Consider the following 19,430-nt stretch of genomic DNA (forward strand, 5'->3'; position numbering starts at 1 on the left):
GTTTGTGCCCCGGAGTCGGTCCGGGTTCGGAGTGGGAGGTTGGGCTTTTCGTCGGGGCACGGGCGTCGTGGGTCGAGTGGCGGCACCCGCACGTTTTTTTCGCCGCCCGACGAAGAAAAGGGCTATTTACAGGGAGATCCGGAAGGAAGATGCGAGGGTCCTGTCGTGGGGTGGGGGGAGGGGGCTATTTACAGGGAGGTCTGTTGAATTTGATATGCGGTCCTCGTGATGGTGGGGCTATTTACAGGGAGTTCGGGAGATTTGATGCGCCGACTCCGTAGTGAGAGGGGATTGTGGGTGGTCCGAAGGACGGGTTCGTAAGTCAGCGTGGGGAATGCGAGCTATTTACAAAAAAAGAAAAAAGAAAAAGAAGGGGAAAGAAAATAGGAAAGGGGTCCGGTGAATTGATACACGGTACCCAGAGTGATGGGGAAGGGGGGATTTTGTGAGTGGCCCGAGGGGCGAAGTGGGCTGCTGACAAGGGGAGAGGCGAGCTCTTTACCAGGAGTTCGGGTGAATTGATGCGCCGACTCCGTGGTGAGGGGGGATTTTTTGTCGGTGGTCTGTGGGGCGGGTTCCATCCGATGGTGGTGGGTGGGGGACGTTGTTCCGCGTGAGGGAGGCGAGCTATATTGCCCAGAGGTCCGGTGAATTGATGCCGGTACCCGTGTTAGTGGGGAAGAGGGGGTTATTTGGAGGGTGGGTGGCCCGAAGGGCGAGGTGGGCTAACGACAGGAGGAGAGGCGAGCTATTTACAGGGAGTACGGGTGGATTGATCCGCCGACTCCGTGGTGAGGGGGGAAATTAGTTGGTGGTCCGGAGGGCGGGTTCCGTCCAGTGGGGTGGGTGGGGGTCGTTGGCCGGGCGGCGGAAGGGGCTATTTACAGGGAATTTCGGGGATCCGAGGGGTGGGGCTTATCAGCGGGCGTGAGTGGTGGCGTGGTGCAGTGGTCCGGTGTGGGTTGTATCCTAGGTGGGGGGACCCGCCATGTCCAGGCCAGAGCGCCAGTGGTTCCAAGTCTCACGACCCGTGCTTTCTGTCCAGTGGACTCGGTCCACTGGGTTGGTCGCGAAGAGGGCTCGGGGGAGAGTCGGAAGGGTGGGGAACTCCGTCGAGATCAGGCCGTTTAGGGTGTGGAGAGAGAGTGTTTTTCTCCGCGAGGGGGAGGCTCAGGGAGAAATTGATGAGGGGAAAATAGATGGAGGCGTTGGGGAAGTGTTGGTGGGCCAGGATGTGGAGTCTTCTGAGGGTGTGTCTGATGACATCGGGTGAGGCCCTGGACGTTCGGCAGTTGATTCCGAAAGAAAACACAGCCCTCTTGGTGTGGGGGAAGGGATCTGTGAATTTGGCCATTATTTCGGCGGCGTCCGCTATTGTTGCCCCGGGGTAAGAGTCGACCTGCACTCTGTCGTCGTGAATGAGGGGAAGGTTCTTCAGGTTGGAATCCCCGACGATTAGCACAGCGCGTTTCGGGCGTAACCTCCAGGCCGATTTGGGCGTGTGTATGTTCCGCATGTGTACGGTCAGAAGGTGGTGGTTGGGTCCGTTGGTCCAGGGGATGGTGCGGTCAGTTCGTGTAGGGGGGGGCATTAATAGGCTGACACTGGGAGTGTCCTCCTCGTTGGCCGCGGGTATGGGGGATGAGGGGCCCGAGTTTGTGGGGGACTCCCCCACTGCGGTGGGTTCGTCGTCCGGGAGCAGGATCAGGGAGTGGGCGGTGAGAGCCGTCATGCTAGAGGTCCTTGGTGGGCCCTGTCCTGCGGGTAGAACTTCAGATATCTCTGACGCCGTTGGGGACGGGGCTGCAGCGGGCCTTACGGGCGGTCGTTGGGCCGAGTTTTGGGGTGGTCCCGTTGTCCCCTGGGGTAGTGTTGGGGTCTGGGTCCGACCCCTTTGTGCCGCTGGTCCCATTGTGTTGGCGGTCTGTGTGCACGGGGGGTTCCACTGGTCCGCCCGTTCTCCGCCCTTGAGGGGTTCCGGGAGGGAGGCCTGGACGGACTCGAGAAGGCTGGTTCTCAGTGGTTCCCTGAGGGACAGGCCGGCCCTGTTGCAGGCGGCGTGGCAGGCCGCATTCGGGTCCTGGCAAGTCAAGTTGGTGAGTTGGCCTCTGAGGCCCTCAATCTTTGTTCTATAGTGGCGCTCCAAGATTTCGTATCCTTTCTGGAGCCAGGTCTCCGAAATCTCCGTGAGTGCCCGACTCGTCTCCTGGGAGGGGTTGCTGGGCATGAAAGAGGCCTTCAGCTGTAGTATCTTGTCAGAGTAACCCTCAGGGAGTAGGCCGTGGCGTGTGTAGGTGGTGATGCCGTCCAGCCGGTGGGACGCCATGACCAGGTCTGTTAGGGTCTTGGTGACCACCTCCGTGGGACCCTCTACTCCGGATTCCAGTTCGGTGGATGAGGCCGTTTCGAGGGCCGAAGAAGAGGTGGTGGTTTCGGGCCGTAGGTCCGACTCCGATCCCAGTTGTTGTACGGGGGCGGGGGGTGCAGGTGGGTGTGTAGGGGGGATTGTTTGGGGTGGGTTGTTGTTTTCGGGGACGGGTCGTCCGGACTCCCGAGGACGTTGGGTGAGGGGGCGGCGTGTTCTGGGCCTGGGTGCGTCGCAAGGTTGCCTGTACCTGGGCGGACTGCGTGGGGAACGGGGCCTAGCGGGGCGGAACTCCATCAGGGGTCTGGGAGGGTCCCAGTATTCCGGCGATCCGCGGCGGCGCCTGTCCCGGTCTTTGTGGCGGTAATAGGTAGGGCGGGGGTCATGGTGGTATGGTTCGTAATAGTGAGGGGTCTGGGGTCGGGCCGTCGCCGGTGGTCATGGTGGTCCCGGTAGTGAGGCCTTCGAGAGTCCATACCTGGGAGGTGGGGTATGGGAGAGAAGGGGCGTGGGAGTTAATTAGAGATAAGTATAATGTGTTTTTTAAGAGCGTGTGTGTGTGTGTGTGTGTGTGTGTGTGTGTGTGTGCGTGCGTGCGTGCGTGCGTGTATGCGTGTGTGTGTGTGTGTGTGTGTGTGTGTGAGTATGCATGTGTATGTGTGCATACATGCGTGCGTGCGTCCATGTGTTCCCTGGACCACACTTTGAGAACCAGATAAATAGCCGATCTACAAGCTCACAAAGTTACACAGTGCAACTTATTGTGAGCTTGTAAATCATGTGAGACCACTGACTCAGCACTGTAATTAAAGTTAATAAGGAGCACCTTTGCTTCTGAGCTGTAGAACTGTTTGTTCAAGATATGGGCCATATCCATTGGTTTGAATAGGACGAACTGATCGCTCTCCCGGAAACACGAAAAGTTGAAAACACATAGTCTTTGCTCGGGGAGTGGCTTTAGAGATTGCTCTACGAACGTTGCGATTCTGATGTTAAAAGGATCAATTATGTGCGCATGAGAGCAAGCTAGAAATGTTTGGGGGAAAATAAAGAAAAATCTGAAAACCAGAAAAAAATGAATGGAGGCGAATGGGGGGTCTGAGCCGCGACCCAGCACTCAGAGGGCCATAGATGAAATTCTGTAAGTCTCTGTTTTATTTTAGTCGCACTTTACGAAACACGACGAGCGTGGCTACAAACGTGCCAAAAAACATGCATAAATGTTGAATATTTTGGCCGTGAGGACGCAGTGGTTAGCGCTTCGCCTCACAGCTAGAAGGTCCTGGGTTCAATTCCCGCCGGGGGACGCTGTGGGCACTGGCGGCGTGTTCCTCCTCCGCGTCATCAGCGCCCACACCCTAGGTGGGGTTGGCGATAGGGCCTTTCTGTGTGGAGTTTGCATGTTCTCCCCGTGTCTCCTAGGGTTGATACCCTCACAAAAACATGCACGTAATCCTGGTCTCAATAATGCCTCCCCCTGGCCAGCCGGGGCGCCTAATGGAGGGGAAGGAACTGGTTGGAATAACGTGTTCCTTCCACGCGCTACGTCCAAACCAGGGAAATCTCCACTGTCAGGTGAAAAGAAGCAACTTGGACTCCTCATGCATAGAAGGAAGCATGAGGTCAGTCCGTTGCCTCCCCAGGTTGGCAGAGGGAGAGCAGAGCCCAGGATTACATAGACAATTGGCACTGGGTGAAAAAATGGGTTACAAAATTGTGGGATAAAAATTATAATAAAAAAAAAATATATATATATATATATCAAACAGTATAATTTTTTTTTTAATTTCTAAAACAACAATGAAACTTCAAACCTCACTGAACATTTGAAAGTTGGAACGAGGTTTTTATTTGAAAGTATGAAAGAGATATAAGAGCACAAAGAATGTGCGCCAGAAAAGTGTGCACTTTTCTACATAGACTCCCATTATAAGGAGGAAAAATAAAAGTTTAAATACAAGCACACATCACTGTAGAAAGCTGAACATGTTGAAGTTGGAACGAAGTTTGTAGCACAAAGTAGGAGGGAGTTGAAAATCGCCGAAGAAAGATATAAACTGGGGTAGAACAAGGTGGACTCGCCTTCAGCGAGCCCACAATAAATATAAACTGGGGTAGAACAAGGTGGACTCGCCTTCAGCGAGCCCACAATAATAAGCCTATAGTCTATGATAAGCCTCTTCATATTGCTCATTGCTCCATAAGGGTAAGCAGGGCTAGCAGAATCACCTATGATAAGATAAGATGTTTATGGTCACTACAATAGCAGGGTTATCACGATACACTGTGTTTTCGGTGCGGTACTTGGGTAGGCACAGCTCAGCTGAGCTCACACAGTTCCAGCTAACATGGAAGCGTTGCGACTAGTTGTCAACAGACAAACACGGGAGAGTGTTTTCTGCTGGTGTTTCAGTCCAAGCGTATTAAAGGGTGCGTTCGGAAATGTGCACCGGGTGTGGTTAGGGTTAGGGGTTAGGGTTAGGTTTAGGCATAGTTTTACTGAGGTTAAGGTTAGGGTTAGGGTTAGGCATAGTCTGACTGTGGTTAGGGTTAGGATTAGGGTTAGGTTTAGGCACTCACACTGACCACACACCCGGTGCGCATTTCCGAACACACCCTTTGATACACTCGGACTGAAACACCAGCAGAAAACACTCTCCCAGACAAACACAGACAGTGCATAAACGGCTGGATACTGGATTACACTGACACAAACACACTGGAACAATTCAGAAGCACCTACGGTAATTCGAAAATATAACTAGTACACTTGTGTATGTTAAATCTGACATTAGTAGAATGTTTACTTCTTGGACATGCATTTGTGGCAGGTTAATGAGGTTATTTAATATGGGATTTTGACAGCTTGCTTCTTCTGGTTTGGACCTGAAGGGCGGGGTGTCGTCAGCGACGGCAGCAATTCAGGACAGCCTGTTCTGAGAACCTGTGAAAAGCTTTTAACCTCTGCATTCCCAAAAACAGAGAAAGACACAATGGTCAGAAATGGGACTTTGTGAGGATAGAAGGTGACAGTGGGACCCCAAAAAAAGGTTTTAAAAATGGAAAAGTGAAAATTTATGGTGTATTACCTTTAAAGTGCGGGTGCCATGATTTATTCCCCCTCTAAAACATGATTATCAACTATTATGATTATACTAGGAGGAAGATTTTCTCCAAAAAAGTGTACAGGAAGAGTTAAAATTATGTTTTTATGTGGCCACACCCCCAGTTCATTAAGTATGCCTGGTTGTCATGGTGGGTGGTGACCCAGCTGAAGTTAGCCACACCCCACAGTGTTGGGTGAATGGTAATTAGGGGAGGAGTTGATTGTGTGATGTAATAAGTATAGGTGTTTGTGGAACGGCACATCTGACCCAGCAGGTGGCATCCTCCAGCTAAAAACCCAAATAAAAAGAGAATGCATAATCGCTCATAACAACCACACCAGGGGGTCTAATGAAGTACTGTCAACCTCCTAGACACATGAAAACCACAAAAAGTACAAAACTATGGCACCACCTCTTTAAGGACTGTAACAATTTGAGGTACTTTACTTACTCGAGTATTCCCATTTTTCAATATGTGAACTTCTAATCCACTTACTCTCAAAGGCAAATATTTTACTTACTCCAATAGAATAATTAAACATATATGTACAAGTTACGTTTAACCATATTGGCCCATTTTAAATACTGGCTATTCAAATATATTCTTTAAACAGAAGATTTCACTTCTGTAAAAATGATTAGTATACTTCATATTCCTCCACTGCCTTCCAGGAAGTACCACTGTCCACAGCTGTGGTAGCCCCCCATCCTCCAGCCGAGAGCTTGGAGCTCTCCAGGTCGGGTGACACCATGCCTACCTCCATGTCACCCACCCATCATTCAGCAGAGGACTGGGAGGGAGAATATTCCCAGCAGGAGAGTGGTGTCAGCCAACATGGAGAGCTCAGCCCAATGCCCAGCAGAGAACTTGGAGGAAGACCAGGAACCGGGACCAGCACACAGCGGTAATAATGCAATAACACATTAAGAAAGTTCATGTCCAAGTGGTTTGATAAGCTGTGTCTCGGTACACTTTCAAAGCAAAATCCTCAATGTTTAACTTATCCTGTAGGAGTGTGAATTGACCCTTTATCCATCCATTTGTACCTGCCAATCGAGTGAAATATGTCTTTCTCTTAAATCTGTTTTTCAGTGATTCTTGGTAAAGGGAAAAACAGGAAAGGGGCAGGAGGCCCTCCCTTGAAAAGGGTGCCAAAAAAAGCAGCCCATGAGACGGTAACTTAGTACAGTACTCTGAACTTTCTCTATTGTTTTAGGCTCAAACCATAGAAATACAATCATTCAAATATCTATGCTGCTATGATAGAACACCATATTTAGGCCTGTTTGGGGGACACAGACTGAAGTTGATTGTTCAAAAATGGCACATCTAAAACCAAAACAAGAAAAGGAGTGGAAAATGGGACATTCGGTGTACTGAGTACTTAAATTAACCATTTTATACTTTTACTTAACAAAACTATCTGGGGGAGAAAGCGGCCAAAAGCAGCCAATGGACAAAATGTGGCACATGAGATTGCAAGTACTATTCTTTGAGAGTGCCTTATTACAAACCCTGTTACCTCTTTTATACGTTGGCAATTAAAATATAGCAGATCTAAAAAAGGGAAAAAGATAAATGAGGAAAATAAATGAATGGGGCATTCGGTGTAATGAGTACTTTCATATCTTGCGCTGTTGCTACTTTACTTAAGTAAACAATCTGTTTACTGTCTACCATTGCCTCATAGGTAGTACAGGAGGCTGCCCCACAAGTAACTCTCCAAGAAACCTCCTCTCTGGCAGCAATTCCACAGCAATTACACTTAATGGCCAGAATGTGTATGATCTTTCGCAAAGCCCTGCTTCATCAAACAAGGCTGTCACACAAAAGTAGTGAAAACAGCATATCTAGGCGTTGTGTGCTTGTAGATCGGTTGTTTTCACTTGTTTAAATCTTTTATTTTTTTACCTTTTTTTCACCCAACAACGACGATTTCTTAACTGTCGCTGGAGTAGCGGGATCGCCATCATGGCCCCCTGCAATGTTGTGGCCCTCGGCTTGGTACCCTAGACATAATTCAGCCCTTGGAGAAAACAAATTGGGGAACCCTGGTGTACTATATGTGGGGGTAAAAAGAATGTTGATAATGTCTTTCAAAATACAATTTACCGGTATACTGTAGGTGTTTAATAGTAGGCATAAAGCCAAAAGGTTGTGGTCTAAACTCTTAAGCCTTTGTAGCTGTATCCTCGACTTCCAAACAGAAATACGTTGTAGGGTGCGGATGGGAACAATGAAGCTCACAAACAATGACTTCAAGCTCAAAGTGGTGCAGTATGACTTGTAGGAGTCTTGTATTCCAGTTAGCTATGCCCTATCATAGGGCATAGCTAACTGGTAAAAAAAAACATTTCCACAAATTTAGTAATTGGATTAATACCGGACATCTGAGCAAGGATGTCTCAGCCGCGCCGTCTTTTACCGTACTGGGTAATTAAAAACCAAATAAATGATTTTTATCCGAAAATCGACGATCGTCTAACCTTCCCTAGTCACCGCTCGTCCATCGATAGCGCATGGCTCCTCTGACATGAAGCAGAAGTGACGTCAGGTCCTTTCCCTGTAATATGTTCCCTGCTCCCGTCCGTTTTCTGTTTAGACATTAGTGCTAGCACAACTGGAGTGCTGGGGGCTAAGCTAGCGAAACTGTACATATCTACTGTAGAGTCACACTTGGATTATTTGAGCAGACATTTACGTGAACGGATCGCGCACGCGAAACGCACAGGGAGGAGATGCATCGGCCGAAACCGCCACTCTAAGCCAATGCAGAGGGAGGAATTTGACTGGTGACTGTGGTGAGTATACAACGGGGATCACGTGATGTTTATGGGGGATGAAGACCACGTGATATAGCGGTGATGGTCTTGTAAAATGAATGCAGTTCAGATCATAATAATATTATGAAATTTCTATTATTATATTATAATAATAGAAATTTCACTGCAAATCTACCAACAAGCCATTCTATTTCGGCTGGCGAAGTGTTAATACCATCTTATGCTTTAATTTGCTACACTGCCTATCTTAGGGCATAATACTCTGAGTTCTTAACAGTTTCTATGCCAGCCCATTTCAGTGTTTTTTTCACGACCACAAGAAAACACTGTTTACACATCTATCCGTTCTGTCGATTCCTTTCAGTACCCTGGGTGACGCTAAATTCTACCACAGTTAAACTCATACGATCATGCTAACAAAATGAGCTAATACCTACTTTTGCGTCGGGCGCTCCAGGCACGCGCTCCGTGCATGTGATGGTAACGTTCGGAACCGCGTTGCCACCAGCTGCTCAGATCTTTTTTCCGAATGAAGCTACGACTTACGGGTGAGGAGTAAAGTGTGTGTTTGTGTTTCATGCATTCTAAGGTCTTTTCACAACAAAACAGAGTCACTTCCTTCCGTACACTTCCTGTTTTCATTCAGTCACATGATCTGCCACTGGAGACAAGCGTTTAGGTTCCGTACGGAACCCTTGTTGTTAAATCGGCAAAAATAATGTATTTTGTTGTCAATCTTCGTCTGTGGCCTGGCTGCCTAATTAATCATTCTCGTCAATCTACCCCTGTGGCTTGGAAACTGTTAAGAGACTTGAAGTTGCACTGAGTTATATAACGTACTGGAAATTGGGTTAACTATTCTGGAAAAGTTTTGGAAATTCATTGTTAAAAAAAATGTGTCAATTTGAAAAGACACTGTCTTAACAGCAAACTTTATTAGGGATACGTTTTGGGCACTTCGAGATTCATCAGGTGTCAAGGTCTGAGCAACCAATACTGTTTTATTTTAATTTTTTGGGATGTAAGAAGAACTTTTTAATTGCTCTTAAGTGCAAAAGTAATTTGTTTGAATAATCAAGATTATTTTAATCTTGCAGATTCCTTTCCTTTTCCTTTGATGCCTATCACAGAGGAGGAATCCGGCGTCGAGGCAGAGGCCTAGGGGGGTCTACCTCTACAGCGCGATCCTCAAAACAAGAGGAAAAGGTAAGGGGAAACAAGTAAGCCAATCCTTGCTTTCTCCCAAATACCTCTTGGTCTGTTAGTCATTTTTGATCACTAATAGCTACACTTTTCCTACCGACCCTCCACCTTATGTCTACTGACCTTGTCATTGGTTTATAACACATTAGTAAAACAACCATTGCATCGCACACAGAATAAACAATTAGCATTCAAACTACATCATAACTCATTAATAAATGCATTTCACTGGGTCAGGTCAGGGACTTGTCATGGAGTGAGCCTTTTCATGCTTGTAAAATCTTGTTTTTTTATTTTTTTTATTACAGGCCCTTGTTCAGTGGAAGCCATGTCAGACATGGTAAGTCATTTATATTTTCTAGACGATTACGTTTTAATGCCTTTTTTTTTTATAGATTTAAATGTGTTATTCTAAGGAATGTTTACAATTAACACTTTGAGTGCCAGCCCCCCCTGGCCCCCGTCCCTTACCAGTGCCACCATTAGGTCCCATTCATTCTGCCCCGATTCCAGGGAATATATTGAAAATGATCCGATATTCACATCGGAACAAAAATGGGAGGTTTGGTAAAAGAGGATTTTTTTTTTTACCAAAAAAAATTTGGAGTGATTTCGGTGAGCGGTTTTGGAGATAGGTGCTCGAGAGTGCGCACTGCGCAAACCAGTCAATAACCTCAGAAATCTAGATTCTGAGATATTTGAGTTCAAAGAAAAAAAACTTTAGGAAGCCATAGCGACAAATTGGTAAATGGTAACGGAACACAAGTACCCTTGACAGAAAGAATAGCATGCCTACTTTATTTTCTGCAAAAAAAGTGAAAAAAATATTGTACCATCGTCTAGTTTCAAGGGGGCAAAGTGAAAAAGTATGAAATGACTCAGAAGGTGGAAATTGCCTTACATTTTGATAGAACTATGCACTGTGAATTCACTGTGTTTTTACCTGGTCTAGAAGGTCAGGAAGACAAAAAGTCAGAAAAGCGATGTCAACCTTTTATTTTATGGCAACATCGAACCCTAACCCTGGTGAGTACCTCACACATCCAGCATGAACATATTTATGTTCAACAATATTTACAAATATTTCCAAAAAAAAAATCACAAATATGACTTCACAAAAATAAAATATAACTGGATAAAAGTAAAATAAAATAAATGTGCAGCAAGTAAAGAATAAATAAAATAATATAAAAGTCAAAAAAAGGCATTCAACAAGCCAACATTCAGGAGTCAAAGGCACCACAAATCAAGGTCAAAGATGGTACTGTTCACCGTGTGTGTGTGTGTGTGTGTGTGTGTGTGTGTGTGTGTGTGTGTGTGTGTGTGTGTGTGTGTGTGTGTGTGTGTGCGCGCGTGCGTGTGTGTGTACCTCAGGTGCCTCAAAATGGCCTGGTACCTGTTCCTTGCCATTGTTCTGGGAAAGTACGGCATGGCAATGTTTTTTTGACCACTGCATGGCAATCTCCGGCTTGTGAACGATAGCTGTGAGGAAGAGAAGTCCCAGAAAGTTCTTCAGCTCCCCTAGAGTGACATTGGTCCAGGCAGCGAACCTACAGTGTGTATGACCTATGCCTGACTCCTCCGCTCTCGCTATCTCCGCCATCATACTGTCCTCTGCGTTGTCATTGGTCTGGTTGCAGATCGGGCTCCCATCCTTCCTCCATCCAGTCAGACTCCACGGGCCCTGTATATGATAGAAATAAATACAAAATACTAAATGAACGTGCTTCTGTATAATTTGTATGTTCTTTAGCAAAGGCTGTCGCACAAAAGTAGTGAAAACAGCAGATCTACAAGCGAGGCGTTGTGTGCTTGTAGATCGGCTGTTTTCACTAGTCTAAATAATTTCAAATGTATATATGTATATATACGTGGCCACTGAATTCTATAGGCTCTGCTTTGATACAAATTTGATACAGATTTGAGATCGATTTGATAGATTATTATGTCTCACACACACACACACACACACACACACACACACACACACACACACACACACACACACACACACACACACACTGATTGTATTACTAAACTATCTATCTAGGTATACACACACAATAAAAAACTAAACTATAAAGAAATGTATTCTTACTGGAAGAAGTTGGAGGAACTTCATACACCTACTACAAACCATGGATTGACATCTAGACCTACTGCACATACAGTATGAAACAGAGCTGATACCTTTATGTACTATGAGGAAAATAATGCTGCTATTTGTAATCTGTATATATATAAAATGACAATGCGACATAGCTCTGTTTGAACAATGCTGTACCCCCTCCAACTGTATATTTTCAACTGTTTTTTTTATTGTATTTGTGATACTTGCTTTGGCAATGTAAACGTATGTTTTCTCATGCCAATAACGCTCCTTTGAATTGAATTGTATATTACCAAATGCACCCTACGTGGAAAAAAAACAATAGCAGGTCAGGCTTATTGACATCGGTTATTGATTGATTGAAGAATGTATTACAAGCTTGCATTAGAGTAGACCTACAGATTCATGGCTCATTTCCACAGGAACACACTTTATGCATATCATACAGTGGTGTGTTCTAGACTTTTTTTGAGGGCATACGATCAGCTACTATTCGTTTGGCCAGGGCAGACGCTATAGTACATAATCCCTATCAAATACGCTACTTTGAAAGGTTCACGAGGGCAGACGCCGTTCATATTTTATTGTTCCTCCATCACGGAGGTATAGAGGCCGGCGCCTGGCGGCGCCGTGCCTGCGAGGGTGTCCCAAGTCGGGCGAGGTGTGGAGGGTAGTCCCCGGTGAGTCCCCAGAACACAGCACTGATCTCATATAACATTGAAAGACAGACAGACGTATAGAACATATTGAAACGTAAAAAGCATAGCTTTATAATGCTTACCCGGTTCGCTGATCGCAGCACACCTCAGCAGTGCTTCCTTCAGGGCAGGGGGAGACAGAGCACCGCAGCGACCGGGTCGTCCTCCTCGGCTAAATCCACGCACGGCCTCATTTGGGTGTATTAGCGCCCGCTGCAACTCGGCGTTTTCTTTTTTTACAAAATGGACGCCCCCAACCTACAAAGAAACTAGCCCTTCCCTTCCCCCACTCCTCCTAGGTAAAACCTCTACCTTCCGATCTCTCTCTCTATCTCTATCTCTCTAAATAATACTACATCTAATGATTTTATAACTAATTCTAGCTCATTCTCTCAATATATCTCTCTCTCCCTCTGATTGCTGTGTGTCCGGTAAAAGTCACTGAACTCTTTGAGACCCTTGTTTCTGGGGGGAACCGGCCAATCAGCATGCTTGAATTTGGTCACATAAGCGTGTGATGTCATGCAGGGGCGTCAATTGGGTATGGCAGGGGTATGCAGCTGCCATACCTTGACAGGGGGAAATAATAAAAATGTACTTTTCATCGTGCCTGTTGCTAAGGTATGGCAACATGACTGGTGTCTTCACCAGACACCAGTCATGTTGCCATACCTTAGCTTGTTCTGAACTGACGCCACTGAATTGTCATGCATGACGACCGTCCCATCGTCCAAAAGGGCTGTATCTTGGTTACCGCATAGATCCAACACTGTACTACTGTAATATGAAAAAAAAGCATCTGGCGTCATATGACGCCAATATTATTTTCTGGCATCATTGCCAAGTGCGTGTCTGACGTCATATGACGCCCTGGCACTCAAAGTGTTAAGATGCCCTCAAGGGTGAGAAGTGATTTAGGGCGGGTCGCGTTTAAGTTGGACAAAATGTGTCCTACAATGCAACCTTCAATCACAATAACTTAAATGTGGCAGATAGCCAACATGTTAAGTTTGTTCTGTTCACAGTTCTCGTATCAGTCATGAAAGCTAAGATTTAAGGCCAATGCACTGTCAACTGTCAGCAACACTGTCAGCACCACTTCAGCAGTGGTGCTGTCTGATTCAAATCAGTCTTGGGAGATTATCCCTTTGCAAACAAGAGTCCATTGTACTTTCACATTGTTTGCCTATTGTTTGTATTAACTGCTGAAAAACAATCCAAGATTGGGTTGTAAAAAAAGCTAAACAATTGAATGCACTGTCGTTTCATTGATAGAATTACCTTTTTTTTCACCGCAACCTCGCCTGGGAACCTACATGGGAACCGGCATCCATGTATAAGGAGCTTTCCCACCCTCCCTCCCGCTGATGGCCTGCTGAAGCTCTGGAAACCCTGAGATTTAATGACCCTGGACCAACCTAGATCAGGGGTCTTCAACAGGGGGTCCAGGACCCCTAGGGGTCCTCAGGGTTACTACAGGTGGTCTTCCAAATATTTGTGTGTTAATGATACACGTAGCAATTTTTTCATCAATATCAACCAGCAACGACCAGAGGCGTCAATTGGGTATGGCAACTTCCAGACCGTGGCTAAAGGGGAACAAAATAGAATGTACTTCTTAAAATAAATTAATGCCATTTGATAAGGTATGGCAACTTATGACTGGTGGTCATAAATCCTCATTGGATTTATATTTGTGTGCCTTTACCTGTGCAAGACATCAGTCATGTTGCCATACCTTATCAACAGGCATGAATTTATTTTAGGAAGTAAGTATTTTATTTGTTTACCCTTTAGCCAAGGTATGGAAGTTGCCATACCCAATTGACGCCTCTGGTCGTTGCTGGTTGATATTGATGAAAACATTGCTACGTGTATCAGGGGCTTAAGTCTCTTATTACACAACATGTTGAGAGATACACACACAGTACTGTACATGGGAGGCCATTTTATATTTAAAACATTTTCTTTAAGCTAAAAGCTAAACCAGAAATAATAACAACTAGAAGCAGTGCTCTTCCGAGCACAGGTCTCCACCAGGTCAGGTATGTTATTGTGGCCTGGTGATGGCGCTATAACTGGGCAATGTGAAAAGGGTGCCATGTCTTCTTCGACCTTTCATGGCGATCGATTTGAGGCATTTTGTTCCAAAAAATAGTTTTGCTAAAGTTGACCTGCTGGTGGCGCTATAACAGACCAATGTGAAAAGGGTGGCATTTGTTCCCTATAACATTTCACGGAAATCACAAGCTGCGTTCATGATTTGAGGCAATTTGTTCAAAGCGGACTAATCCTGCAAACTTAGGAAGCCAATGTTAGCCAATTAGGATGGAATATGAAATATTGGACAGATCCTCTTGATCACATGACTATAGAGATACTGTGTACTGATTTGGAGGATTTGGGGATAAAATCTGAAGGGGTTATATTAAAAAATATGTTTTACATAAGTCAGCCTCCTGGTGGCGCTAGAACAGGCCCATGTGAAAAATGTGGGGCAGGGGGAGTGTGTGTGCACAGTTTGGCCACGGTCGGACCAACGGTGCCAGAGATTAGCTGGTAACAAACTGGATGGACGGACACACGGACGGACGGACGGACGGACGGACGGAGGGGAAAACAGGTCTTTCTCAATATCCCTCTTGCGATAGCAAGAGGGTGCAAAAGACCCGTACTTCCCGTTTCTGTGTGACGTAGGTGGATACCTTTTTAGGAGGCGGAAGCATGTTTGGAGTCTATTCATTTACAATGGGAGAGCTAACGTGAACACAGAGCAAAATAATAGTTCAGAAGCTATGGTCACTGAACTAAATATTGGACCAGATCATCACAAGCCACATAATATTAACAAAATTGTCATACTAAAGTGGCTTTTTCAGCGACACAACAACTGAGAAAATCAGCTTTATTATTGCTCTTTAGCTGTCCCACAGTGTCCCAGCAACACACTCTCACGGGATCTATAGCACCAGTAAACAGGACGTGCACGAGATTTGCCTTCAGAGCCGGCGCCCACTTAGGAGTCTATTTGTAGGATTTGTGTACCATGTCGCACTCTAGTGGATCCAATGAGGATGAGCTATCTTCATTAATTAAATATCTTTGCTTGCACAGACTTCTCATAGCAAATTACCCACAATGCCTTTCACCATTTCTTCTTCTCTTGCTTCTCTGTCAATAAACTGTTAAACAGCACCATCTACACTACAGTGCAATCTCCCACAACCTGTTGGCTTTGCTTAAAATACTCTGCAGTATTTAATTTCATTATAGCCTATTCAATCAATCAATCTTACAATTACATTGACCTAATATACTAGGCTACACTTGAATGAACACATGAATTGGAAAGGCTGTTTCAGTATTTCATATTTAGTTTTATTGTCAATGCACATTAAGCCCTGAAAAGTCATTTATTGAAGAGTATCTTAGATGTTATATCTGACTTTATTTTTCATTATTACATTTTTGGCCACTTGCAGTAAGATTTCCGTGAGAATGGCATAATACGATAATCACCCAGGGCTGTACACACAGTGGGCTATATTATATTTATAATTCGGCTAATAATATAGGATATTCATATGCACATTTCTGTACGCTTTTTTAAAAACAATATACTGTATAACAGTAGGTTGACATTTCGAAAAAAGGAAAGAAAGAACAGAGCCAGTGTTGTGTTTTATTTTATTTTTTCTAATATATATGTTTAGTTGTAAAGTGCACAATGACTGTTGAATGAGCACATTTTATCCTCTGTTGGAACAAAAGAACAGATCTACTGCTGAATGCGTCCAACTTGTAGATCTCCCCAGAATATAGACCTATTCAAAGAAACAGTGGAATGCCCTGTAGCAAGCTGAGACTGTGACATCATTGAGTATGCTGCTATTCCAATAGCAGAACTATCCTCCCGTCCTCCCGTCCTCGGAAGTCCCTTCTCCCAAGGAGAACTTGCTAGTCTGAACTCCCAAGGAGGGAAGTCAAAGTCCCCAAGTATTTGATTTGATAATCGGCGTCTCCCCATCAGGCCGGGAATTTTGTCATTTTAGGGGCAAGGTCACTTGACCTTTGGGGTTGTCCATTTTTTGAGGGCACAAAGGCCAAATGCCAGGGCAGGAAGGCCATCAAATAATACAAGATTTTAGTCCATTGAAATAAATAATTGAGACAGTGGAGAAAGTAGTATTCAGCTGGGCTGGGGCATTAAGGCCACTGTGGCCTCAGGTCATGCCATTTTATGGAGGGGCACAAGGCCAAACTGAGGGGCAACGGCGGCCATGGCCTCCATGAAATTCCTGCCCTGCTCCCCATACCTTTTCGGCTGGTGTATACAATAAACAGAGGCAATAATACATTAATTCAAAGAAAACTAAATAGAATAGAAATAGTAAATAAGCTAATCCATCACAAGGATACTACAGGAACGGCCACCAGTCAAAATACATCTCTTTTAAAGACCCAATGAAATGACTATTTTGGGTATTTTATTTTGAAGTTTCAGTTTGAAAATGAAGCCTGTGTGTTTCTGAACCAATCCAAGGGGACCAGCCCTTCAGGCAATGGGATTTAAAATCTGAGTAAAGGGAGTAATGGGAGCCAGCAATGGGAAACAAACAGGTGAATGTAATCAAAGGTTCATTTATATTCAAAAGGTCTATGTCATCACTTTTTGAATTTCTGTTCACAGGAAGTAATTAAGAATGGCCTATTTAGGGACCTTTGATATAAATATACACAAAAATAGTTTATTTTCAATTATTTTGGCATCTAGTGTTAGGTATGGCCATATTATCACTACAAATATGCTCTAAAAGTGTGAAAAACATGTTTTTGATTTCACCCTGTCTTTTAAGTAAAAGTGTATATGGATACTGTATCACTCTCACGTCCGGGCAGTTTAACCTGCTCTATGTCCCAATACCTGAGTGTTGAAACATTCTGAGCTGCTCTTGTAAAGTTCACAGCTACTGGGCTTTTGAGATCATGACGAATGTTGGATCTGTGTTCTGAAATCCTTATTTTGAGGAGTCTGGTGATCTTACCTATATGCTATGCCACAAGAGCACTTGAGCATTTACTGTAGATCACATTGTTGGTTTTACAAATGTATGGGTTTACAAAATTAGAGCATGGTGGACATGTGAGTTGCCAAAACCTGACAATAAAGTGATTGATGAGGCAATGAATACAAGAAACGACAAAATGATTTTGCTAGCACCTTTATTGGGTCATATTTTATGACTTGTTATGGTGACTTGAAATGGAGAACTCATTCAGCATCTTTTCCCTGTAAAAAAAAGGGAAAATATTTAGCAATAATCTTTAGTTCAAGTTAGCTCAGTTAAAAATAATCATCTCACAACTCATTCATTCAAAGCCAATGATGAGAAATTACATTGGATTATGATAGCTAGCGCTCCGCCGCACCCGTGAGTGATACCAGGACTACATTACCCAGAATGCAACGGGACATTACGTGATTCTGAAATCCCCCCGGTCCGTCCGCCTCCATGTATTTGTTTTTTGCTAGAAAAGTCTGTTTACCTCAGAATCTTTTCCAAGGTGCTTTTGGGTCAAAACAAGCTTGTTTTCTAAAGACCAGATGATCGCAGATACAATGTTATTTTCCCGGCGGAAAGAATAGAGACGAGAACGTCACCTCTGTTGTTTATGTGCATGTTAAAAAAACAAAAACAAAAAAAACAATACTGTGGATCTTCAAAGGTTAGTTAAAAAATACTCAGTCGCTGGCAAGGGGAGACCAGATACATTGTTAATTTTGTCGACTAAGACTAGACTAGACTAAAACTATTTCAGAAGACTAAGACTAAATCACAATTTGCTGAAAAAATGAACACTGACCAGATGATGTTTCAACACTGGCAGATAGAGTTAATAAACCTTCATATTGCACGTGGCAGTTAGAGTTAATAAACCTTCATATTGCACATGTATTACCTTGGCATCACGACTCTTAGTTCTCATCTTGTTGACCTGGGACTCGGCGATGTCGGCGCGCTCTTCCGCCTCCTCCAGCTCATGCTGAATCTTTCTGCACTTGGTCAGGTGGGTGTTGGCTGCCTCCTCCTGCAACATGATAAGAGATGGTTCAAAGCCTTGCTATTTGAAAAGAGCATCTTGCAATTATAGTCCATCCAGACAATTTCATTAAATTGTAACTACATTTTGTTTGTGGCTAATGCAGTATAGCCCATGTGGCAATAAGTCCATGGGTGCCTTGGGACCACATGAACGAGCCAGAAAAACAAGGTAAATTACTGAAAAACCATGGCAGTTATTGTGTTAATCTTACCGCTTCCTCCGCCTGCCTCTTGTATCCCTTCACCTTCAGCTGCAGCTTGTCCACCAGATCCTGAAGCCTGCCGAGATTCTTCTTGTCCTCTTCAGTCTTAAGTGAGAGTGAATTCATAACGTTAGTTGTACGTCCAATCTATTAATTTTGTCATTTTTGGCACGATGATGGTCATTAAAGTGAACATGGTGTAACAGTACCTGGTATGTCAGCTCCTTCACTCTCCTCTCGTACTTGCGCACTCCTTTAATGGCGTCCGTTCCACCCCTCTGTGCAGCGTCAACCTCTGCCTCCAGCTCACGCACCTTCATGGTTGAATAATACGTTATGAGGTTATTTCTTCTTATTTCTTCTTATTTCATGGTCTAAGACAATAAGCTGTGTTGAAGTCAACCATACACCTTACCCTGCCCTCCAGTTTCTGGAGCTGCTTCTTGCCTCCCTTCATGGCCAGGTTCTCAGCCTCGTCCAGGCGGTGCTGCAGGTCCTTGACAGTGACCTCCAGGTTCTTCTTCATCCTCTCCAGGTGAGCACTGGTGTCCTGTTCTTTCTTCAGCTCCTCGGCCATCATGGCAGCCTGGAGAGTCATGCATCGTAGTGTATGTCAATTTGAAGCATGACATGAGGATATCAAATAGATAAGTGTAAGGCATCCTAACTTACATCAGTGATGGCTTTCTTGGCCTTCTCCTCAGCATTCCTTGCTTCTTGAACGCTGTCGTCCACTTCACCTTGGACCTGGAGCAGGTCTGCTTCCAGCTTCTTCTTGGTGTTCAACAGGCTTGTGTTCTAAAATGAAGATTCAGTTGAACAGTGTGAGTAAGCGTGATGAAAAACTAGTTTAATT

The sequence above is a fragment of the Nannobrachium achirus genome (assembly GCF_963921795.1).
Source record: "Nannobrachium achirus genome assembly, chromosome: 6".
NCBI lineage: Eukaryota > Metazoa > Chordata > Actinopteri > Myctophiformes > Myctophidae > Nannobrachium > Nannobrachium achirus.